Raw genomic sequence first — 27133 nt, 5'->3', positions numbered from 1 at the left:
TGGACTTCCCTCTTAATATATAAAACAAGGATAATGCTGCGCTTGGTTGTGAGCAGCTCTTAGAAATTAGTAGCTGTTAAAATGAAAAAAAAAAAAAAAAAAAAGAGCACTATGATAAATAAAATAGAAACTAGTGGCACCTGTAAAATATTTTTTTAGTTAGTAGGTGGTAATGTTTACACAAAGAATGTAAACATTACCACCTACTAACCAAAAAATTATTTTACAGGTGCCACTAGTTTTTATTTTATTTATCATAGTGCTCTTTTTTTTTTTTTTTACCCATTTAAACTTCCCTCTTAATATATGATTGGCGCCACCTGTGTTGAACTATTTAATTGATAAGAAAGGTATTTCAACACAGGTGATTGCAATCATGAATTAAGAGGGAAGTCCAGGTAGAGTACATTTTGATCCCCTTCAAGAATGGGTCATGTAGGGAGGTACAGTATGGATTGTGTATATTAAATTTACCAATGGTGTATATTACATTTATAATGAATGGGTATTGTTTATAGCTCCACCTCTACCTAATTTAGAGACACCTGTTTTATAAAGTTATCTTGTAGTGGAACAAAGACAACTTAACCTTAAAATACATATAGAAAAATTTAAATCTATAATTTTATTTTGTCACATGCAAGAATAGCAGCAGCCTCTGTACTACTTACACACTGGGACAGGACTCAGTAGTACTCTGTGTGTGTGTGTCTCTCGCGCTCTCTCTCTCTCGTCCCGAATGCTCTAAATAGATAACCGGTTATAGAGAGGGCTCCAGTGTACAGTATCACCTATGCCCTCCCCTTAATCTGGCTATGGGCATTACCTTGGATGAGTAACATAATGTCACTCATTTAGCGTTTTAAGAGATATCTAACCGTTGGCGCACTAGACAACTGCCTGGGTTCGCCTAATGGTAGCGCTGGTTCTCTGTTTCTAAGACATCAAATATGTACTAGCTCCACTATAGCCCGCAGGAGAACTCACTGCTGTCCAAAATCCAAATCACTATTGATCTGGATATGAGAATTTTTAATCCCTGCAACCTAGAGAGGTTGATAGTACATTCTGGCATGAATATGATGCTAACACTAAAATGCTGTTTTCAGGGTATACTAATGCTAAAACTGCACTTTTCTGAGCTTTTACCGCAATCCCCATATGCGTAAAGCTCTGTAAAGCATAACCTTTCAGAACCTGTGCCTGATCAGCAACACTATATAAAGATTACATTCCTTATAGAGGCCTGTGGGCTTCTTTTAGAAATTAGTCCTCAATGAGAGATCCAAAGGCAGCACATGTGCAGTACCAGGTGATAAACCCGGAAGTCCTCACCTCACAAGGGAAGAACTGATCTAAACAACATTTACTTGTGAGTACTCATGCATACGGTGATAATAAACGCTACTTTGCATGCGATACGGAGCTGGATGTATCGCATAGAATGTGCAATGCATGATACATCCCACCCTCAAACTGATAGATCATTGGATCATCTCTGCTAGAGGTAAATATTGTCATTTTGTAAGTATTTAATGATCTCCTACACTGAAGGTGTCCATATGATGTAGTATCGCATGCATAACACTGTATACATAGCTAATTATGCAAGGGATAGAACTTCCTATAAGAGCTGTCCCTTGTGAACAGATGGTTTCTGGGTTTATGACCTGGGAGTCCTACAGCACATGTGCAACCACTACCTGCACATATGCAAGCGGCTGGAGGGTCCAAGAAATCCCGCTCAATGTAACTCTGGGAAAAGTCGCCCATAGGCCTATCGGGGACAATTTCCAAAAGTTTTGCTTTCCAGAGCTGGTGTACAGTATGTATACCTGCACATCGCAGCCCCATAGCATTCTATGGGGCCTGCAGTGCCAGCATTTCACTTTCTGCTTTTATTCATAAGAGGATTGCGGCAAACCTCTGAGAACAGCAGTTTTGCAGGGTTACTGCATTTTTTATGTTTGTGCATCCAGCCCTGGGTATGATTAGAAATTACCTCTTGTAGCAGGATGCAGTCCGGATCCTTACGGTCACCATCCTGAGGGTCACAATACCAGCTGCGGAATCTCAATAGTCAAAATACCAGTGAATCCTGACAGTGAGTGTTAAGGGGGGTACTCACGGAGCGATATTCTAAGCAATCTGACTAGATTGCTTAGAATTTGAGCATTATCGCTCCGTGTGTACCCCCTACAGCGATAGCGATGTGCAGCCCCGCGCATCGCTATCGCTGCTGCTAGATTGGCCTGCCGTGCAGCCAATCTAGCGGGTTGCTCATTTCACCCGCTGGGTGAAATGAGCGGCCCCCCCGTCTCCCCCCGCACGCTCAGCACAGATCGCGCTCAGCACACATCTCTCCCGCATCGGCCCGTCTATATGGGCATTTAGGTTACTCACTAGGGGGAGGGTTAGGCCACAGATTCTCAAACTCTGTCCTCAGGACCCCACACAGTTCACGTTTTGCATGTCACCTGTAGATTTTTTAAATGTGACCGTTGGTGATACACAGTGCAGCTGCTGGGTGACCTGGAAAACGTGAACTGTGTGGGGTCCTGAGGAACGAGTTTGAGAACCACTGGGTTAGGCTGTTGAAGGGGACAGTTAGGGTTAGGCTGTGTGAGGGGTGGGTTAGAATACTCCCTAAAATGCGCCTGAATTTTGATAGTCTAGCATCCGCTGCTGGTATTGTGACTGTTGGTGTGGTCACCGCCGCAATATCGTACACCGTCCCTTGTAGCTACTATTGGCCTGTTTTGTGCTTAGCTCCCAACCACATAAACAGGCTGGAATGAAACCAGATTTCATCCTAGGAGCTGATGTGGCCAAATTAATAATCTTGGACTGAGAGGCGTTCGTCAAAAAAACAAGTTTTTTTTTTCAATAGATTTTTATATCCTAGTAAGCTTCACATTGTTTTAGTTATCAGTGACCTTTACATAATTACAGCCAAGACAGGTGTGAAAAATGTTATCACTATTTGGGCCACCTCCAGTACGGCTGGCAAAGAAAAGTTCCAAGGTGAAAACAAGTTGCAGGTATTTTCCTCCTCACATTGGGTCACACAAGTATTGCAGTAGTATACATCCAGGGCTGTTTTACAGGAGCCTTCCCCGGTAACTCCCTTACTTGTAGTTCCATGGTAGCAGCACAACATCAAAAGGTATTCAAATCAGAGCAACATGCACTGAAACGGAATACATATGTTTTACCAGCGGCCGGGATCCCGGCTGTCATGATCCCAACAGCAGGATCCCGGCCACCAGTATGTCGGTAGCGGGTCGAGCGCTAGAAAGCCCCTTGCGGGCTTGCTGCGCTCGCCACAGGATCTATTCTCCCTCTATGGGTGTCGCACACACAGGGAACGGTGTCATCTGCCACCAAATTCTATGTTCCCGTATTTGTATTGTCTGTCTAATAGACCTTTCTGAAGCCTGCATTTTGTAGTTTGATGAGAGGTTGAATACTTAAATGGAGGGACAAGTCATTGGCAATATTCTCCTGTCCTCTCCCTCCATCCTCTCCGCTCCTTCATAGATCACTGGAAATCGCATAGTTAATAGTAAAGCTCACAGTTCAAAGATCACTGATAGTGGAGCCTGTTGCTGCACACCTCCATTGTGAGTCATGTGGCCAGAGAGAATTGCACTCATGTGCAGAGAACTCTTACAATGCAGCTATTACGCAACCCTAGTAAAAACACATTTAGGAGGGAATCAATTAGCTGCAATAACCTGTTTACAGCGGTTAACGTGGCTAAATGCTAATTAACGTGGCTGGGCGTGAATTGTTTGCTATTCAAGTGACCATACAAATTAAGAAACATTGGGGGTAATTCCGAGTTGATCGCAGCAGGAAATTTGTTAGCAGTTGGGCAAAACCATGTGCACTGCAGGGGTGGCAGATATAACATGTGCAGAGAGAGTAAGATTTGGGTGGGTTATTTTGTTTCTGTGCAGGGTAAATACTGGCTGCTTTATTTTTACACTGCAATTTAGATTGCAGATTGAACTCACCACACCCAAATCTATCTCTCTCTGCACAAGTTATATCTGCTTCCCCTGCAGTGCACATGGTTTTGCCCAACTGCTAACAAAATTCCTGCTGCGATCAACTCAGAATTACCCCCATTAACTCTCCATTGGATTTAACACAAATTTTTCTTTACAGTCCCTGAGCAGGTGAAAAGGTCGTAAAAATGTCTGGTCTTAGTTGAGAACCCCTGGGGTACCCATTATGCCCTAATAATTGGCTTAATTTGGCCCTAACATACCTCTGAACAGTGCTGCTTTTTGGGCATTATCCCACCAACCCACCCATAGGCCCCAGTGTCTGTGGTGGTAGTGGGGTGAGTTGGGAGGACTCCGTATACTCTCTGCTCTACTTAGTAGACCAAAGCAGTGAATACATGTCATGTGCATTTGCACGCCGTCTATACAGTTGAGAGATACAGGTAAAAGATGGACTGGGGGGCAGTCCAGCAGCCACCAGCATGATGAAGGTGGGAAGGAGTGGTTTGTGGGTGTGACATTTCCTGTGAGGCCACACCCCCTTTTAAGATGTGCGCACAGGAGTCCTGAACAGAGGATGCTGGGGGTATGTAATAATGACATGTCATTATGGGTTAAATGATGTAGGATATGCATGTGGGGGTGTTGTACTGATGGGACATTGTTTTTAGGCTTATAGGTGGATGTTTCAAGCTTTTTTTTGTTTTTGTTTTGTACAATTATTTAAAAGTAGCAAAACTTATACAAAATTTACAGGCATTTTTATGCACCCCAAATATATCTAGAGCATAAATGTGCTGCAAAGCACTTGCTTTCTGTATTTTTCTATTTCAGTGTTCTAAACAATTCAAACATTAGCAATTTGACACCTTTCTAGAGCCGCAGATACTTTACTTTTGGCCAGTAATATACTATACTGTTACCCAACAAACGTTTGCACTGTTTTGGGGTGGTACAGACTGATCATCCCATTTTTTCCCACACTTAACACAGCTAACATAGAAAATGACTGTGTGACTGCTGAGATAAACCTTTGCAAATTGACTTTCACATCAAATGGGAGAGCGCATAGACACAGCAAGCAGGAGCGCGCACAGACACGCTAAGTGAAACTACTGTGCAATAAGCGTATTGGGGCAGATGTATTAACCTGGAGAAGGTATAAGGAAGTGATAAACCAGTGATAAGTGCAAGGTGATAAACGCAACATCCAATCACCTCCAATATGCAAATTAACAGGAGCGGATTGGCTGGTGCGTTTATCACTGGTTTATCACTTCCTTATGCCTTCTCCAGGTTAATACATCTGCCCCATTATTTGAAGCAGCAGCTAACTGAATTTTCCCCTTAATACATTTCACGTGTAAAGTTTTGGCTTCCTCTAGAAGTGAGGCCTTACGGGATGGTTTTAGCAGTAATTTGCTTTGCTCATTGATTGAGAAGGCCAGTCAGTCCAGGGGAAATGTTTTATAGTGAATTGTTGTTATGGTTAAGCGTTGGGTACAATATACACCGACTGCCGTATCCTGCTGCTTAGAATACCGACAGGGGCCAGGCAAGTAGACTTATCTGCCTCCAATGCTCCCCAACACTCCCTTTCCGCAGCCTAAACCTAACCCTCCCCGGTGGTGCCTAAACTCACCACTCTTTCCCGCAGACTACACCTAACCCTCCCTCCCCCGCAGCCTAACCCTCCTCGGGGTGCCTAAACCTACCCCCCCCCCCCTCTCCCCACAGCCAAATTCTAACCCTCCCTTTCTCGTAGCCTAACCCTAACCTTCCCTCTGCAGCCTAAACCCAACCGCCCCCCTTATATATAGTTCAGGCGACTGTTAAGCGGCCCTTTGATTTCTGGTCCTGATTGTATTGTAATATTACTGTGACTTGCTCGCTTTCTGAAGAGATCATTATGTAGTATAAGCGCTGCGGAATGTGTGTGTGTGTGGTATTTAAATCACTGGTAATAAGTGATTAAATAAATGTATCATGGTGATGGGAACTTTTATGGGCATATTATCACATGCCGCACACAAATCCTGGTGCAGCTTATTTCCAAACTGCAAATTAAAATTGAGCTAGTATTGGCTTCCGTTCCATCCCTTAAACTGACCACACATTTGAAGTTTGCTCCCCTGCAATGCAACATGTTTTGTCAAATGTACAAATCTAAAACATAAAGATTTACAAGTGGGTGCAAAGAACCTACATAGAAAATATCCTCAAGGTGAAGGAAGTTCCAGGGATATCACAGACTGGGTTTTTAAGTACTCAAACCACCATGTAGTCAGTCAGGTGGTAATTTTCTTTATAGAGATATTCCAGAAGTGTGTCAGTCAGTGTTCTTAAATTCCCAATCCACCGTATAGGTCAGTCAGGTGGTAATATTCTTTATCTCAATGGAAAAAAGAATAGATCATGGTGCAGATCAAATTTAAAGGGACAAAACGTTTTAATAGACACAGGACACTCACAATTTACATAAAAAGGAAAAGCATGTAACCAATCAAATGGTACAGGTTGGAGTGTAGGCTTCTAACATCATCACGTTACCCTCACAGAATGGTATTGGGACACCACTGGTGGTTCCAAATATCACACCAGTTTGGAGCAGGCTTTGAAGTCAGAAGTCAGACCACATCCACAGCAAGCAGAAAACGCCACCAGCTTAACGCGTTTCGGACAATACTTGTCCTTCCTCAGAAGCTTGGTGGTAAATAAACCCTAACACATATATAATATATATCCTAAGCATAATTGTATAATAAAGTCCATGTGTGTGGCGTTCTCCCGCCACACAGCAACGCCGAACGACCGCTCGTGGCCGGAAGTCACGTGACCGGAACATCAAGTCCATGTCCATATAATAGTGCAATATGCACTAGTATATGGACATGGACTTGATTTTATGGATCAGGAGGATTTTTGTCCCACTGAAATGTGGAAGGGATTACGTTCACGCCGTCTCACCATAGTATGGAACGCACGACGAACTTCCGGCAAAGACTTTGGAACGCATGAACATTTCCGGTTCCGGTCACGTGACTTCCGGCCACGAGCGGTCGTTCGGCGTTGCTGTGTGGCGGGAGAATGCCACACACATGGACTTTATTATACAATTATGCTTAGGATATATATATGTGTTAGGGTTTATTTACCACCAAGCTTCTGAGGAAGGACAAGTATTGTCCGAAACGCGTTAAGCTGGTGGCGTTTTCTGCTTGCTGTGGATGTGGTCTGACTTCTGACTTCAAAGCCTGCTCCAAACTGGTGTGCTATCCGGAACCATCAGTGGTGTCCCAATACCATTCTGGGAGGGTAACGTGATGATGTTAGAAGCCTACACTCCAACCTGTACCATTTGATTGGTTACATGCTTTTCCTTTTTATGTAAATTGTGAGTGTCCTGTGTCTATTAAAACGTTTTGTCCCTTTAAATTTGATCTGCACCATGATCTATTCTATTTTCCATTGAGATAAAGAATAATACCACCTGACTGACCTATACGGTGGATTGGGAATTTAAGAACACTGACTGTGACACTTCTGGAATATCTCTATAAAGAAAATTACCACCTGACTGACTACATGGTGGTTTGAGTACTTAAGAACCCAGTCTGTGATATCCCTGGAACATCCTTCACCTTGAGGATATTTTCTATGTAGGTTCTTTGCGCCCACTTGTAAATCTTTGTTTTATTTTGCTTCCTTTGGAATTTGATGAGGATTCCTGTGTTTTTCAAGCAGGCGGCATTGGTTTAGGCAGCGCATTTGTTCAACACACCTGTTTTTAAATGTACAAATCTGCCTGCGAGCGGTCTTTTCTCCTAACCATAAATCAGGCCCTCAGAGAGGCGTTTTTACACTCCTCGGGAAGTAATGTTACACTGCAGAGAAAATGTGGATGATAGTCATCTGAGAAAGTATGTGACTAATAACCTGCTGTGCCTATTGTCAGATATAAATACATGAAGGTGTGCAAGGTTCCCATGCTGGTGGTTACTGTATTAGACGTGTAGAGAATTCATTTTCTCCTTAGTAACCATATGTCAAGAAGCATCGCCATTGCAGGAGCAGTCACTCTTGAGAATTGCGCTTACGTAGGACGTCTGTAGTGGGAATGCATATTCTAGAAGGAGCTGGAAGGCAAACTGGGGCTTATATATATATGAAGCAGTGAAAACAGTGCAGAAGTTTCCCATAGCAACCAATCACCTTGTACCTATCATTTTAAAGAACGTGGGGCAGATGTATTAAGCCTTGGAAAGTGATAAAGTGGAGATAAACTGCTGACCAATCGGCTTCTAACTGTCATTTTTCAAACAGCCTGTAACATGACAGTTGGGAGCTGATTGCCTATTACTTATATCTCTCCTTTTTATCACTCTTCAAGGCTTAGTACATCTCCGTATTTGATAAATACTACCTCAAAGCTGATTGGCTGCTGTTGGCAACTTCTCTACTGGCCTACTGCTCTTTTCATTGCTTGATACATCAACACCACTATTCCAATCTGTGCTTTCAGTTTTGTTTTTTTTTGCATTCAAATATATAGTTATATTCCTATTACAATACTTTACCTGACTTCCCTAAAAGTGTCCATATGCCCGCTTGCAAGAACATTTAGCTGTTGCAAGTGAAGGGGGCTGACGTAGTTAGGAAAGCCGCCAGCAAAGTTTTCACATTGATTTAATGATGTCTCTTTATTACTTTAAGTGCTGATCAGTAAATCCCTGCACTAATGAGCCACAGAGATAAATGCCCTGTATGACAGGAATACTGCTTGGCATGGATAAGTCATGTTTTTTAAAGAATTCAATAAAATCTGCTGAAGAATATTTTATATTTAAGAATTAAAAGCAAAAAACAACCCCAAACAAATCTGTTTATTCTGCTGAGTAGTGTAACACATTCTGCACATATGCTTGGAAATGAGTACAGTATATTGTGGAACCGCAGTAGCAGATCAATTGTTTGGTAGAAAATCTGCTGCGGAAAGGAAGAAAACAAGCCAGTGATCATGCTGACTGTTCAGTAAAAACGTGGCAAGGAGCCTAGGTACAACGCACAATCTCATGCATGTAGAACGTTTTATAGAAGGAAGTTAGTCTGCATATCCTCAGTGCAGGCCTCTATTTTATGGGCTAACTTCATGAAGTTGCAGCCTGTCCGTACACTAGGAAAGGAGCTAGCGAGATCAGTGAGGCACAATGGTAGCTTCTCAAGACGGAAAAATGCATAGTCAAACCCCCCTAGTATTTATTCATGATAGGTTACACTGTATTTTCCTCCCTGACATAAACATTTCCATATACAGTAATTACAAAGTCTATATCACCGTTATTTGCTACAGTGTTAGTACAGCTGTATGTAAGGACATTATAATTCTCTAGGCAGAGTCTCCCAAATGCCCCCATTACAGTCCAATTTTTAAGGATATCCATGTTTGCTCACAGGTGACGTAATCAGTATTGCTGTCAATTCGATTTAACCATCTGGACTCAAATGTGGGTATCCTTAAATCCTGGACTGCAGTGGCGGAGTTTGGGAAACTCTGACTTTAGGGCTTGTACAAACGAACCCGCCAAAAGTATAGACAAACCTTGTGCCACATTATTTTTATACCATGCTTTCAAAGTGTCTTTTCAACGGCTTCCTGCAGCATAGTGAGCTATTTACTTAATGAGCATTCCATTGTATTGTATGGAGTGTATGCTGCAGGCAGTGTTGAAATTGATGGCGCTTGCCAAAAAGTGTTGTCTATTCACTTGCATTTTGTATTTTTTTTTTTTAATGATCGGCATTAAATTTCATTTAGTAGGCTTGGAATGTGTTAAATGAAAGTGTTGCGCTAACCCCAGCGTTTAACCATAGATGCTGGCTTACTTTGGCTCTCAGTGTCATTTGCATTTAGTATGTAAACCCGCTAGGCTTTTTAACCGTTGCAATATGTAAGCTTGGTGGACGTTTTCACCCAATCAGTTATGTCATCTCCTACTGTATGTTGTTTGGCCACCTCTAATCTAGCACAGTAGTCATCAGCAGTCTTTTAGCTTGAGCCCCAAATGTCTGTGTGCCATTGCTCTAGTACACAGGTTCTCAAACTCTGTCCTCAGGACCCCACACAGTGCATGTTTTGCAGGTCTCCTCACAGAATCGCAAGTGAAATAATTAGCCTCACCTGTGGACCTTTTAAAATGTGTCAGTGAGTAATTAATACACCTGTGCACCTGCTGGGTTACCTGCAAAACATGCACTGTGTGGGGTCCTGAGGACCGAGTTTGAGAACCACTGCTCTAGTATGTCCAAACAGTCTGGCACAAAATCTACAAATAGATTTTATTGCATATCAGACGAGTAGTGGCCACATAAGTTGGTTCAAGGACACCAGTTTCGGAACAAATAACTGCACCCGGCAAGTCAAGTCCCTGTACCATTCTTATTTTATTTTAGCAGGTATAGGAATAATTCCATCAGGAGTAAATCGATTAAAAATCTTTAGGTCTACAACTTTTACACAATGGAGAGACTGGGAAGCGGAGGTAACAAAGTCTCCGAAGAGATGAGCATAGCTTACTTTGCCGACAAAGTGCCCTGAGCCATTGGTGTCCTGATCAGATGCAGGCATCAGTGCCGTAGGATCTGCTTAATATTGAGCAAGCACAGGATCACGATGGCATCACACCACCACTGTTCAAATACAGTACTAGTGTTCACTCTAGGATTTTTTTAGGGCAGGGTGCTGATCACGGGTAGGGCACATTTTTCGTTCGGGAGGACACATTTTTCATTCGGGAGGGCACATTTTTCAGTTAGAAGGGCAAAATTAGGTACATACTATAATGCTTGGTCCTCCCATTCCCACATGATAAAGAATGGGCAGTGCGCGCCAAAGGCGCGCAGCAAAAATTTAGGGGCGTTGTTTTTCGTGGGGAAGGGGCATGGCCACATAATAGTGGCAATTCACATTACACCACACAGTAGTGCAGCTAATACACACTGCACCAGGTAGAACCTCCTATACACACTGCGACAGGTAGAGCACGTTATACATATTGCGCCAGGCAGAGCACATTCTACACTTTGCGCCAGGCAGAGCACGTTATACACACTGCACCAGGTAGAGAGCACTGAGACACACTGCACCAGGTAGAGAGCACCAAGAAACCTTGCACCAGGTAGAGAGCACCGAGAAACCTTGCACCAGGTAGAGAGCACCGAGAAACATTGCACCAGGTAGAGAGCACCGAGAAACATTGCACCAGGTAGAGAGCACCGAGTAACATTGCACCAGGTAGAGAGCACGTTATACACATTGCACCAGGTAGAGAGCACGTTATACACATTGCACCAGGTAGAGAGCACTGAGACGCATTGCACCAGGTAGAGAGCACTGAGAAACATTGCACCAGATAGAGAGCACGTTATACACATTGCACATGGTAGAGAGCACTGAGACACATTGCACCAGGTAGAGAGCACCGAGAAACATTGCACCAGGTAGAGAGCACCGAGTAACATTGCACCAGGTAGAGAGCACGTTATACACATTGCACCAGGTAGAGAGCACGTTATACACATTGCACCAGGTAGAGAGCACTGAGACGCATTGCACCAGGTAGAGAGCACTGAGAAACATTGCACCAGATAGAGAGCACGTTATACACATTGCACCTGGTAGAGAGCACGTTATACACATTGCACCAGGTAGAGAGCACTGAGACACATTGCACCAGGTAGAGAGCACTGAGAAACACTGCACCAGGTAGAGAGCACTGAGACACATTGCACCAGGTAGAGAGCACTGAGAAACACTGCACCAGGTAGAGAGCACTGAGAAACATTGCACCAGGTAGAGAGCACTGAGACACATTGCACCAGGTAGAGAGCACTGAGAAACATTGCACCAGGTAGAGAGCACTGAGAAACACTGCACCAGGTAGAGAGCACTGAGGCACATTGCACCAGGGAGAGAGCACTGAGGCACATTGCACCAGGGAGAGAGCACTGAGGCACATTGCACCAGGGAGAGAGCACTGAGGCACATTGCACCAGGGAGAGAGCACTGAGACACATTGCACCAGGGAGAGAGCACTGAGAAACAATGCACCAGGGAGAGAGCACTGAGAAACAATGCACCAGGTAGAGAGCACTGAGGCACATTGCACCAGGGAGAGAGCACTGAGGCACATTGCACCAGGGAGAGAGCACTGAGGCACATTGCACCAGGGAGAGAGCACTGAGGCACATTGCACCAGGGAGAGAGCACTGAGGCACATTGCACCAGGGAGAGAGCACTGAGGCACATTGCACCAGGGAGAGAGCACTGAGGCACATTGCACCAGGGAGAGAGCACTGAGGCACATTGCACCAGGGAGAGAGCACTGAGGCACATTGCACCAGGGAGAGAGCACTGAGGCACATTGCACCAGGGAGAGAGCACTGAGACACATTGCACCAGGGAGAGAGCACTGAGACACATTGCACCAGGGAGAGAGCACTGAGACACATTGCACCAGGGAGAGAGCACTGAGGCACATTGCACCAGGGAGAGAGCACTGAGGCACATTGCACCAGGGAGAGAGCACTGAGGCACATTGCACCAGGGAGAGAGCACTGAGGCACATTGCACCAGGGAGAGAGCACTGAGGCACATTGCACCAGGGAGAGAGCACTGAGGCACATTGCACCAGGGAGAGAGCACTGAGAAACACTGCACCAGGTAGAGAGCACTGAAGCACATTGCACCAGGGAGAGAGCACTGAGACACATTGCACCAGGGAGAGAGCACTGAGAAACACTGCACCAGGTAGAGAGCACTGAAGCACATTGCACCAGGGAGAGAGCACTGAGAAACACTGCACCAGGGAGAGAGCACTGAGACACATTGCACCAGGGAGAGAGCACTGAGAAACACTGCACCAGGGAGAGAGCACTGAGGCACATTGCACCAGGGAGAGAGCACTGAGGCACATTGCACCAGGGAGAGAGCACTGAGACACATTGCACCAGGTAGAGAGCACTGAAGCACATTGCACCAGGGAGAGAGCACTGAGACACATTGCACCAGGGAGAGAGCACTGGGAGGGAGGGGAGGACGGGCAGATGCAGAGCAGCACTCACCGTTGCAGCGGGTCCAGTCTCTTGATGCTGACGGCGGAGCCCAGGTCGCCGTGGTGAGGGGGAATGGCCGTGCAGCGCCGTGGTGAGGGGGAATTTCAAACCATGCCGGAGGACTGGCGGGCGGGAGACACCGCAGGCTCTGATTCGCTGCTCCTCCACGCTGCACGCTGACCCTGTCTCCACCTTTAACTGAGAGCTATCAGCGCGGTGTGGGGAGGAGTAACAGTGCGGCGGGGGGAGAAATGACAGCACACTGGGGCGGGGAGAAGTGACAGCGCTGGCGCGGGGAGAAGGCAGTCCTTTGGTGATTAGCAGGGCGGGCACAAACGGGCAGGGCGCTTTCTGTCACTCAGAAAAGGGGCAGGGCGCAGCGCCCTGCGAAAGAATCTTAGAGTGAACACTACAGTACTACCAACTGCAGAGAGTACAGATGGTGATATGTGTTAAGCGTTACACTGAAGTGTTGCACAATGGTGATAGGGGACTGGGGGGTCTATTTACTAAGCCATGGGTGGAGATAAAGGACCAGCCAATCAGCTGCTAATTATCATGTCAGGAGCTGGTTTGTTGGGTCTTTATCTCTGTTCGCTGTATCTCCATTCAAGGCTTAGTAAATAGACCCCTGGGTATGTCATGATGACTGATATGGCAAAAAAAATCCATTAATTTTTTTTTTTTACTGGTTCTTTAATATTGACATAATAACCCTTTTACAGTTCTAAACCAGGGGTGTGCATCCATAGTTTTTATCCAAAGACCAAATTAAAAGATTATAGTTTTCTCTATCGTCCTAGTGGATGCTGGGGTTCCTGAAAGGACCATGGGGAATAGCGGCTCCGCAGGAGACAGGGCACAAAAAGTAAAGCTTTTCCGATCAGGTGGTGTGCACTGGCTCCTCCCCCTATGACCCTCCTCCAGACTCCAGTTAGATTTTTGTGCCCGGCCGAGAAGGGTGCAATCTAGGTGGCTCTCCTAAAGAGCTGCTTAGAGAAAGTTTAGCTAGGTTTTTTTATGTTACAGTGATTCCTGCTGGCAACAGGATCACTGCAGCGAGGGACTGAGGGGAGAAGGAGTCAACTCACCTGCGTGCAGGATGGATTGGCTTCTTGGCTACTGGACATCAAGCTCCAGAGGGACGATCACAGGTACAGCCTGGATGGTCACCGGAGCCGCGCCGCCGGCCCCCTTGCAGATGCTGAAGACAGAAGAGGTCCAGAATCGGCGGCTGAAGACTCCTGCAGTCTTCTAAAGGTAGCGCACAGCACTGCAGCTGTGCGCCATTTTCCTCTCAGCACACTTCACACGGCAGTCACTGAGGGTGCAGGGCGCTGGGAGGGGGGCGCCCTGGGAGGCAAAATGAGTACCTATAAAGGCTAAAAATACCTCACATATAGCCCTAGAGGCTATATGGAGATATTTAACCCCTGCCTGATTTCTCAAAATAGCGGGAGACGAGCCCGCCGGAAAAGGGGCGGGGCCTATCTCCTCAGCACACGGCGCCATTTCCTCTCACAGCTCCGCTGGTCAGGACGGCTCCCAGGTCTCTCCCCTGCACTGCACTACAGAAACAGGGTAAAACAGAGAGGGGGGGCAAATTTATGGCGATATTTTTATATAACAAAGCAGCTATAGGGGAGCACTTATTATAAGGCTATCCCTGATATATATATAGCGCTTTTGGTGTGTGCTGGCAAACTCTCCCTCTGTCTCCCCAAAGGGCTAGTGGGTCCTGTCTTCATTAGGAGCATTCCCTGTGTGTCTGCTGTGTGTCGGTACGTGTGTGGCGACATGTATGAGGACGATATTGGTGTGGAGGCGGAGCAATTGCCAAATATGGGGATGTCACCTCCTAGGGGGTCGACACCAGAATGGATGCCTTTATTTATGGAACTACGGGATAGTGTCAACACGCTAAAGCAGTCGTTTGACGACATGAGACGGCCGGACAATCAATTAGTGCCTGTCCAGGCGACTCAAACACCGTCAGGGGCTGTGAAACGCCCTTTGCCTCAGTCGGTCGACACAGACCCAGACACAGGCGATGACTCCAGTGGTGACGGTGACGAATCAACCGTATTTTCCAGTAGGGCCACACGTTATATGATTTTGGCAATGAAGGAGGCGTTACATTTAGCTGATACTACAGGTACCACTAAACAGGGTATTATGTGGGGTATGAAAAAACTACCTATAGTTTTTCCTGAATCAGAAGAACTAAATGACGTGTGTAATGAAGCGTGGGTTGCCCCTGATAAAAAGCTGATAATTTCAAAGAAATTATTGGCATTATACCCTTTCCCGCCAGAGGTTAGGGAGCGCTGGGAAACACCTCCTAGGGTGGACAAGGCGCTAACACGCTTATCTAAACAAGTGGCGTTACCCTCTCCTGAGACGGCCGCACTTAAAGATCCATCAGATAGGAGGATGGAAAATATCCAAAAAAGTATATACACACATGCAGGTGTTATACTACGACCAGCTGTAGCAACTGCCTGGATGGGCAGTGCGGGGGTAGTTTGGTCAGAATCCCTGATTGAAAATATTGATACCCTGGACAGGGACAATATTCTACTGTCGTTAGAACAAATAAAGGATGCATTTCTTTATATGCGTGATGCACAGAGGGATATATGCACACTGGCATCACGGGTAAGTGCTATGTCCATTTCGGCCAGAAGAGCTTTATGGACGCGACAGTGGACAGGCGATGCGGATTCAAAACGGCATATGGAAGTTTTGCCGTATAAGGGGGAGGAGTTATTTGGAGTCGGTCTATCAGATTTGGTGGCCACGGCTACAGCCGGGAAATCCACCTTTCTACCTCAAGTCACTCCCCAACAGAAAAAGGCACCGACTTTTCAACCGCAGCCCTTTCGTTCCTTTAAAAATAAGAGAGCAAAGGGCTATTCATATTTGCCACGAGGCAAAGGTCGAGGGAAGAGACAGCAACACGCAGCTCCTTCCCAGGATCAGAAGCCCTCCCCGGCTTCTACAAAAGCCTCAGCATGACGCTGGGGCTTCTCAAGCGGACTCGGGGACGGTGGGCGGTCGTCTCAAAAATTACAGCGCGCAGTGGGCTCACTCGCAAGTAGATCCCTGGATCCTGCAGATAATATCTCAGGGATACAGGTTGGAATTAGAGACAGATCCACCTCGCCGTTTCCTGAGGTCTGCTTTACCAACGTCCCCCTCCGAAAGGGAGACGGTGTTGGAAGCCATTCACAAGCTGTACTCTCAGCAGGTGATAGTCAAGGTACCTCTTCTGCAACAAGGGAAGGGGTATTATTCCACTCTTTTTTGTGGTACCGAAGCCGGATGGCTCGGTAAGGCCTATTCTAAATCTGAAGTCCTTGAACCTGTACATAAAGAAGTTCAAGTTCAAAATGGAGTCACTCAGAGCAGTGATAGCGAACCTGGAAGAGGGGAACTTTATGGTATCCTTGGACATCAAGGATGCGTATCTCCACGTTCCAATTTACCCCTCACACCAGGGGTACCTCAGGTTCGTTGTACAAAACTGTCACTATCAGTTTCAGACGCTGCCGTTCGGATTGTCCACGGCACCTCGGATCTTTACAAAGGTAATGGCCGAGATGATGATTCTTCTTCGAAGAAAAGGCGTATTAATTATCCCATACTTGGACGATCTCCTAATAAGGGCGAGGTCCAGAGAACAGCTAGAGATGGGATTAGCACTGTCTCAAGAAGTGCTAAAACAGCACGGGTGGATTCTGAATATTCCAAAATCCCAGTTAATGCCGACAACTCGTCTGCTGTTCCTAGGGATGATTCTGGACACGGTTCAGAAAAAGGTTTTTCTCCCGGAGGAAAAAGCCAAGGAGTTATCCGAGCTTGTCAGGAACCTCCTAAAACCAGGAAAGGTGTCTGTACATCAATGCACAAGAGTCCTGGGAAAAATGGTGGCTTCTTACGAAGCGTTTCCATTCGGCAGATTCCACGCAAAATGGTCAGGGTCGCATCTTCAGATGCACCTACGGATAACCCTGTCTCCAAGGACAAGGGTGTCTCTTCTGTGGTGGTTGCAGAGTGCTCATCTATTGGAGGGCCGCAGATTCGGCATACAGGATTGGATCCTGGTGACCACGGACGCCAGCCTGAGAGGCTGGGGAGCAGTCACACAAGGAAGAAACTTCCAGGGAGTATGGACGAGCCTGGAAACGTCTCTTCACATAAACATTCTGGAACTAAGAGCAATATACAATGCTCTAAACCAGGCAGAACCTCTGCTTCAGGGAAAACCGGTATTGATCCAGTCGGACAACATCACGGCAGTCGCCCATGTGAACAGACAGGGCGGCACAAGAAGCAGGAGGGCAATGGCAGAAGCTGCAAGGATTCTTCGCTGGGCAGAGAATCATGTGATAGCACTGTCAGCAGTGTTCATCCCGGGAGTGGACAACTGGGAAGCAGACTTCCTCAGCAGACACGATCTTCACCCGGGAGAGTGGGGACTTCATCCAGAAGTCTTCCACATGCTGGTAACCCGTTGGGAAAGACCAATGGTGGACATGATGGCGTCTCGCCTCAACAAAAAACTGGACAGGTATTGCGCCAGGTCAAGAGATCCGCAGGCAATAGCTGTGGACGCGCTGGTAACGCCTTGGGTGTACCAGTCGGTGTATGTGTTTCCTCCTCTGCCTCTCATACCAAAAGTATTGAGAATTATACGGCAAAGAGGCGTAAGAACGATACTAGTGGTTCCGGATTGGCCAAGGAGGACTTGGTACCCGGAACTTCAAGAGATGATCACGGAAGATCCGTGGCCTCTACCTCTAAGGAGGGACTTGCTTCAGCAGGGTCCCTGTCTGTTTCAAGACTTACCGCGGCTGCGTTTGACGGCATGGCGGTTGAACGCCGGATCCTAAAGGAAAGAGGCATGCCGGAAGAAGTCATTCCTACTTTGATTAAAGCAAGGAAGGAAGTAACCGTGCAACATTATCACCGAATTTGGCGAAAATATGTTGCGTGGTGCGAAGATCGGAGTGCTCCGACGGAGGAATTTCAACTGGGTCGATTCCTACATTTCCTGCAATCAGGATTGTCAATGGGTCTCAAATTGGGATCTATTAAGGTTCAAATTTCGGCCCTGTCGATTTTCTTTCAAAAAGAATTGGCTTCAGTCCCTGAAGTCCAGACCTTTGTTAAGGGAGTGCTGCATATACAGCCTCCTGTGGTGCCTCCAGTGGCACCGTGGGATCTAAATGTGGTTTTGGACTTCCTAAAATCTCATTGGTTTGAACCACTAAAAAAGGTGGATTTGAAATATCTCACATGGAAAGTGACCATGCTTCTAGCCCTGGCTTCTGCCAGGAGAGTGTCAGAATTGGCAGCTTTATCTTACAAAAGCCCATATCTGATTTTCCATTCGGACAGGGCAGAACTGCGAACTCGTCCGCATTTTCTCCCTAAGGTGGTGTCAGCTTTTCATCTGAACCAGCCTATTGTAGTGCCTGCGGCTACAAGTGACTTGGAGGACTCCAAGTTACTGGACGTTGTCAGAGCATTAAAAATATATATTGCAAGGACAGCTGGAGTCAGAAAATCTGACTCGTTGTTTATATTGTATGCACCCAACAAGATGGGTGCTCCTGCGTCTAAGCAGACGATTGCTCGTTGGATCTGTAGCACAATCCAACTTGCACATTCTGTGGCAGGCTTGCCACAGCCTAAATCTGTAAAGGCCCACTCCACAAGGAAGGTGGGCTCATCTTGGGCGGCTGCCCGAGGGGTCTCGGCATTACAACTTTGCCGAGCAGCTACGTGGTCAGGGGAGAACACGTTTGTAAAATTTTACAAATTTGATACTCTGGCTAAGGAGGACCTGGAGTTCTCTCATTCGGTGCTGCAGAGTCATCCGCACTCTCCCGCCCGTTTGGGAGCTTTGGTATAATCCCCATGGTCCTTTCAGGAACCCCAGCATCCACTAGGACGATAGAGAAAATAAGATTTTACTTACCGATAAATCTATTTCTCGGAGTCCGTAGTGGATGCTGGGCGCCCATCCCAAGTGCGGATTATCTGCATAAGTTGTACATAGTTATTGTTAACTAATTCGGGTTATTGTTAAAGGAAGCCATCTTTCAGAGGCTCCGCTGTTATCATACTGTTAACTGGGTTTAGATCACAAGTTGTACGGTGTGATTGGTGTGGCTGGTATGAGTCTTACCCGGGATTCAAAATCCTCCCTTATTGTGTACGCTCGTCCGGGCACAGTACCTAACTGGAGTCTGGAGGAGGGTCATAGGGGGAGGAGCCAGTGCACACCACCTGATCGGAAAAGCTTTACTTTTTGTGCCCTGTCTCCTGCGGAGCCGCTATTCCCCATGGTCCTTTCAGGAACCCCAGCATCCACTACGGACTCCGAGAAATAGATTTATCGGTAAGTAAAATCTTATTATTATATTTATTGTTTTGAAGGGACTATAATAAACACGAACGTCACTGAAAATTTAAAATATGGAAATTTACTACAGGAATGATGGACCCATGTGCAGTTACTCCACACCTCTCTAAATTATTAAAATCTCTTTGATCATGTCTCACTTGAGAGGCCAAACTCTGCAGTACAGGGCGTCTGGCAGCAAATCACAGTGCAGCTGTTTCGCTCTGGTGTACTGCCTTATCTGTCACACCGCAGCAGCCACAGTGAGACCAATGCGTCACTGGACAGATTCAGGGGAAGCCAAGAGAGAAAAGCTAGTGTCCGTCTGGAAGTGTCCTGCTAACTGCCGGCCTCGTGCTTCGGCAGGGCCGGATTAAGGGCCACATGGGCCTGGAGCTGAAGATATTCAAGGGCCTATTGTGAGAATCGAGGAGGTCTGACAAGTGCTGTGTGGCCTGGGTGTAGCCAGAGCCATATGGGCGTGTACTCCCCTACAATATAAGCCACAATGTCTCCCTAATTAGATTCAAATTGCATCATTTTTTGGGAAAAATAGAAATAGAAACTTAATAGATATGATTTATGGGATTCAGTATGATATACCGGCTGTCTGGATCCAGGCGGTCAGGAAACCGATGCTGGCATCCAGGCAGCCGGAGTACTGGCGGCGAGCGCAGTGTGTCCCCTCGTGGACTCGTTGTGCTCGCCACACTTTGGGGCCCGGTGGTGACCTTTGGTCGCCACAGGGTTATATTCCCTATCAGCTGGTGGCGTGGACCACCACCCAAGTGGGGATTCCGGGAGGTGGTAGGGATTGCAACTACCGGCAACTTGAATACCTCCCGATTTATGGCCAACTATGTGGCCAGCTGATGGCTGGTCATCATAATGCAACCATGGCGATGGGCCTATTTTTATGTGGAGGCTTGGATCTGGAACTCCATCCGCCCCATTATTAATCTGGCCCTACATTTCATACGGCTCTGTGCAGAATATTGTGGCAAATTTACAAGCAAGAAATCAGCACATGAGTGAATAGAAGTATTGTATACTTCTCACTGTTCCCCTGCCCCTCCTACCTCTGTACTCCATCTGGCCATCTATCTCTGCACCATAATTTCCCTATGTTCTGTAACACATCTTTTTCCCCCTTCCCTCCAACATTGGCTTTAAATGCCAGACTTTTCCGACTGTTCTGACAAGTGGCCGGGTCTCCCTGCAGAGATGGTTACTAGGAGAGTCTCCATCAGTCACAGTGCGATTGGGTACAGTGGGTTCAGATACAGGAGGAAAAATTATATTATTGTAATATTGCTTTCCTGGTCCCCCTATATCGGTCTTGCTTTCTGCGGAACACAAAAACTGCCTTTGCTTCAGTGCTTTAAGTATATCCGTGTTCCAGGGCAAATGTATCAAGCCTTGAACGAAAGTACCAACCGATCAACTGCTATACAGTATTAAAAGAAAAAGGGGGGGACCTGGACTGCTCATCCTATTACTAAAGATATCAAGAGGTGCTATCATGCTGAGGCTGCTACTACTATGCTGGAGGAGAAGAGATGCACATGCACACTCTTAGCACTAAGATCACTGATAGTAAAATTAATTTAAATAAACACCTTTCTATTATGTAATAATGAAATCGGAAACCTTATCGAACTGTAATGTGTTTCGGTAAAAAATTTTATATAATTTTTTGGGAGTGCCATTATTTGTAACGCTTGTAAAGCGCAACAGAATATGTTGGCTCTATATAAATAAGTGTTAATAAGTAAAGAAAACCAACATTTTTATCAGACTACCTTACTAAATTAAAAATACATTTGTACTAATACAACTTTTTAATTTGGTCATACAAGTCTTATTTTTACGAATTGGATTGTTATAACGTGGCAGCTAATAATATGCCTTCCATACAGTATATGTTTAGGGGGAAAAACTCAGATGTAAATGTTCTAATGTGTAGTCTACAAGAATCCCAAGGTTAACTTGTTATGGCTAATTTTTTGTGTAAAATCTTTGCATCCTGTGGTAATATGGCGTCTTACATATGGAGTGACGATCTTCCTAACACAGAGGTGTGTGGTATAATATATCTACAATGTCTAGGTAGACGGTCAATAGTTCCACATGCATAAGGCTGACAGGTACAAACGGTAGACGGGGTGAAAAAGGTTGACATGTCGGTGGTCGATGCAAAATGGCAGACGTGTTTTTTTAGGTCAAATCTTGTATTCCATGTTATGTGACCACAATCAGTACAAACGTGTACCCTCGCAGGCTTGCCTCGCTCACCAAGCTACAGGCAGGGTGGCTCGCTTTTCTCACCACAGGTTACTGTTCCCAGTGGATGTCTACGTGGATAATAAATCAAGCAAATTTTGGGAAAACGTGAAAACCCCCAAAAAAGTGTATTGCCCATTGTTAGTTATGTTGACCTTTTGAACCTGTTGACACTTTGTTTCTGTTGACTTTAAGCAGTTGACCTTTCATCTGTCAACCTTTTGTACCTTCGACCTAATGCATGTTCGCCATGTGTTGTCAACGTATTGACTGTCGACCAGTACAGTGTCTATCATCCAGACACCACCCAGAGTTCCCCAAACTACACCAGTTTAGTCCAGGTTTTAAGGCTATCCATGGTTGAGTCCATATGGCTAAATTAAAGTGACTGAGCTACTAATTAAGTCACCTGTTTTCAAGCATGGCAGAATTTAGGATATACAACTGATTGATAGTCCCAGAATTTCATAATTAGTTTTAATAAAACGATTTTTTGAACTTGTTGTTCTGAAATTGGGATAGCCATCACACGTTCTACATTTATGTAGGGGAGATTTCAGTTAGGATGATGGTTCTCAGGTAGCTGGTTGAGATATGTAGATGGGCGAGCTGTTGCATGAATATCCTTGGTCCTAGGGAAGCCAATCCCAGGCCATTTTTTCAATCCCAGGTATCTGGATTGAAAAATGGCCAATCCCGGGATACCCAGGATTGGCTTTTTGCTATGTGGCCGACCCCTTGCCCCACCCCGCCCCGCACACATAACTCACCATATACCGGGGGTGGGCGGGGAACATCAACTGATCGCAGCTGGCGGGTCCGTGCAGCGGCTGACGGCGCAGCTTGGTTTCTCATGCTGCGCTGGGGAGCCGGAACAAGGAATACGGGCAGCGTCTGAGCGTCCTGTGGACGCTCAACGCTGATCCCTCAATCCCCGGGATTGGAGCTTCCAATCCCGGGATTGAATCCCGGCCATTTATGGCCCTAAATCCCGGGATCCTGCTGATCCCAGGATTGGCCACCATACTTGGTCCTGTCTTGCACAAAGTGTTTTTGATTCGTTTGCAGACAGTAATGTGTATGTAATCCGTTAGTACCATCAGGCAAGTCAATTAAGCATTTTAAAAAAACATATTTGTTAAACTTTTTGGACATTTTCTTGAAGCAAAGCAAATTCAGCCAGTAGGGATTTAGCTGCTCGCAATGTTACAGGTAACTTCTCATCTATCATACAGGAAACTTTGTAGTCAGTTGCTTTCTGAAGCGTGTTTGTGTTTCTCAAAGCCAGGAAGCGTGGTGAGATGTGACTGTTGGCAACCACTGACTGTGACAGTTGAAAGGGATGGCCTGACCCCTTCTTAGTTGTCACTTTATTATCCAGAGGAAAGCACAGATACTGTAACTCATTGTCCTTTTCTTGGTATAGGTGCAATAAGTATAGCTTCAACTAAGCCTCGTCTGTAATGAATAGTTTATTTATTACAATAAGTTATCTTTAAAGGTCAATGAGTTTTCGGTTACACATACAGACAGATTTTGTGAATTAGTTTGTACAAATGATTGGACCCTCGTTTCTCCGCTGTGTACAGACTGGTGAATTGGACATACACAATAAGTAACCTTGGACTAATCATTATACTTTGGTGATTACATCTAACCAAGGTGATTAACATGTTTGAGTTTATGAAGAAGTACATCAATAAAACATATCTAAACTTTAATGTATAGAGCAGTTTTGGTTCTATTTAGCCAAATTACATTAAGGAGTTAAGTCACCACAGATAAGGCTGCATTATAAAACCCAGCAAACTAGTTCCTAAGTAGGAAACTGTCAGGTCCTTACCCTGAGCCTTCAGGTATTTATGTACACCTCTGGGGTTATGGATACAATCTAGGAATCTTTCATTGCGTCAAGTAAACCTACACAGGCAGGACTGGCAACTCAATGCAGACCATTACCATCCAATGATGGCATATATATATGGCCAAAGCATGGGGAAAGCAGTTAGATGATGCCTTCTGCTCTCTCCCCATATGTACAGTAATTCCTTTTATTTAACTTTCCAGTTGTCCTAAATTACGTTTAATGTCAAATGTTATTAGTATGGGCAGTTGTTTTGATCCGCATATGCTGCGATTTGTAACAACTTTTATAGATGCCGTGACGGGTGTGGTACGGAAGGTAGATAGTAACTAGGTCAAACCGTGTCTAGGTCGACCACTATTGGTCGACAGGGTCTCTAGGTCGACAGGTCAAAAGGTCAACATTAGTTTTCAATGGGTTTTTTGTGTCGTTTTCTTCGTAGAGTGACCGGGAACCCCAATTGGTGCACCGTGTCCCCTCGAATGGCTCTCTTCGCTCGCCATGCTTCAGGCAAGGTGCCTCGCTCTGCTACCGCTGCGCTCTGCAAAGATTACCGTTCCCAATTGTAGTCCACGTGGATCGTTAAGTATGAAGAGGTTCGAAAAAAGAAAATAATCGTGAAAAAATCATGTCGGCCTTTTGACCTAGAACATGTCGACCTAGAGACCCTGTCGACCTAGAGACCGGATCCCGCCGTGACACACAGCCTATCAAATAGAGTAATGAATATGTATATTGTTCCAGCCTGTGGCATCTGATCACTCTTTGATCAATTCATACTGCATTAAGGAAGGTTTTGATTATACAATTAAATAAAAATGTTGATTTGTCCTGCACTGGTAATATCAAGTCCTTTTACTTTTTGCAGTTACTGTCATCATCCTATATGGGTGTGGGTTCTTTGTTGTACTGATAAGCCAATAATGAAATATCCCTTGTGTTATCTTTTATCGTTTTTAGGCTTCCTGCCGCGACTCAGCTAGGTATATGAGCTAATGTATATTTAGTGTAAGCGAATACCCCACAAGTCCTAATTAAGCACACTCTAACTGAGAGAACAATTGTTTTTTCAAGTGTGCAAATCATCCGTCTCCGCTCTACATTTTCAGTTTTGGCAGCATTGTGTATGGGAATTGCCTTGCACTATTCTGTTTCCACAAATCTGTACTGGAGTATTGTAAATATCTTGTCTGTTAGGAAGAGAAGGAAATGAAAAGTTACGCTGCATACACACCTAAACGACGGTGCGACCCAGTGCCACGGCAGTGCAATGTAATTCTAGATCACATTACAGTGCACACTACATGATCTGCTGTGCGATGATACAACATATTGTTACATGCTTCATGTAATAACACAGCGGCATCCGCAAAATCATCCCATTGAACATGCAGAGCCTCCAATGGGACTATGTCACCAATTGCAGACGATGTTATGGGTGGATGTGAGGTCCACGCTGTACGATGATCATTGTGGATTGCAACATCATTTGATATATATTGTATAGTGTGTACCCAACTTAACACTAAAGCAGCACTCCCATATAGGATTCCCCCCCACCCCCCTTTAAATAAAAACTTAAGAGGAAAGAAAAAAAAAATCCTTTACACGGATGATATGTTGTTGCTTATGGCAGATCTTGAACCCTCCATTCCGGTTCTTCTGTCTGTAGTAGATCAGTTTGGCTCCTTTTCTGGAATCAAGATCAACTGGTATAAGTCCAGAATATTTCCCCTGCAAGATAAGTATTTATTTCCAGATCACCTACACTTTCCCATACGTTGGATAATTCAATTTTGATACTTGGGAACCAAAGTTTCCCATAAGAAAGTGGATTATATTCGACTAAGGGGTCTGTGTATTAAGCCTTGGCGAGAGAGGAAGTACCAACTTTCGGCTCCTACCTGCCATGTTAGACTGTGTTTGAAAAATGACAGGCGCTTGTTGGTTGATACTTCATCTCTGTCCACTTTAACTCTCTCTAAGGCTTAATATATAGACCCCTAAGCCTTGGAGAGTGATAAAGTACTAGCCAGCTCCTGTGATTTTTAAAACCAAAGGGGTAATCTGTATTATGTGGCGATAGGGAAGAAAACGGTAGCTGCACACATTGGGTGCAGCAGTTACAGGTTCTCCCCCATGTGTTACCATGGCTTAGTACATATACCCCTCAATCTGCAACCCCAACTTGAATTCCTTAAGGCCAAGTCACACGCATGGAAGAAATGCGATTGCCTTTTATGGGTATACTAAATCTTGTGAGAATGGTTATTCAGCTGAAATTTCTCTATGTGCTCCAACAATCTCCAGTATTTTTGCCCTACCATCTATTTTATAAATTCAGTAAGTATATTCTTCTGCTGGTGTCCGGTAAGAAGAGAACCGCATAAACTCTCATAGTGCAGAACTAGGGAAATGGATATATGGTGCTTCCTGATTTGAAACTATAGGGGAGATATACTAAGCCTTGGAGAGTGATAAAATGGAGAAAGATAATATATAAACCAATCGGCTCCTAAATGCAATGTTGCAGGCTGTGTTTGAAAAATGAAAAGGGCTGATTGGTTGGTAGTTTATTTCTGTCTACCAATACATCTGCCCCATTGACTTATTACTTAGTTGCCCAAGTTGCACATTTAAGGGGATGGATTTTGCCTTCTGAAGTTCTGATGCATTAATTTTGCAGACGGGACTTGTTTATACCCTCTTGCGTTTCTTATTAGCATCTATTCCGGTTCGCTTTTGTACTCCTTTAGTGATACAGGAAGGTGTGGCTTGCCTCACAGCCTTTGCCTGATGTTTCTATTGTTAACCTTGTAGTTCTCAGGGACTTGCATTGATAGATGACTCAAGACTTTGCCGTCAACATGGGGTAGAGGTCATGGATCAGTATGGAACAAGTGTTCTTGAAAGTTTTGTACATCCGTAGAAAACTTTTGGATTACCAAACTCTCTTTTGTCTACTGATGTCTTCAGCTGAGACCTGCTTTGGGGGAATAGGTTGCTGGAGACCCTCCATTGCTGTCTGTTTCCTCATGGAGTCAATTATATAATAAGTGGGTAACTGTAAAGTAATACCAGCTATGTATTCCCACCTATTATGCTTAGTCCTTGTTGCGAGGTCTCTGAGAAAAATAGAATGATTTTGGGGTACTGATGGATGAAGAATGGTCTAATGTCCTACCGTCTCCTTGTAGGACTACTACCTGCACAAGGCTTAAATGTTGGGTACCTGTCACAGCTTATTGGCATCTGATGGGCTTCTCCTGAGATCTCACAATATTGCATTTACTAATTGTGTGATTAATACGGGATTCCTCTTTTCCAAGCTGCGTTATGTATCATTAGGACTGGTATGGATTTGCCTATTAAATCAATTTTTTTACTTTATGTAAACAATTGATGTATGCTAACAAAACTTTGCATTGCAAGATGTTACATGGCTACCAG

The sequence above is a fragment of the Pseudophryne corroboree genome, chromosome 12, assembly GCF_028390025.1.
Source record: "Pseudophryne corroboree isolate aPseCor3 chromosome 12, aPseCor3.hap2, whole genome shotgun sequence".
NCBI lineage: Eukaryota > Metazoa > Chordata > Amphibia > Anura > Myobatrachidae > Pseudophryne > Pseudophryne corroboree.
The sequence above is the reverse complement of the archived record's forward strand: the minus strand, read 5'-3'. Positions refer to the sequence as shown.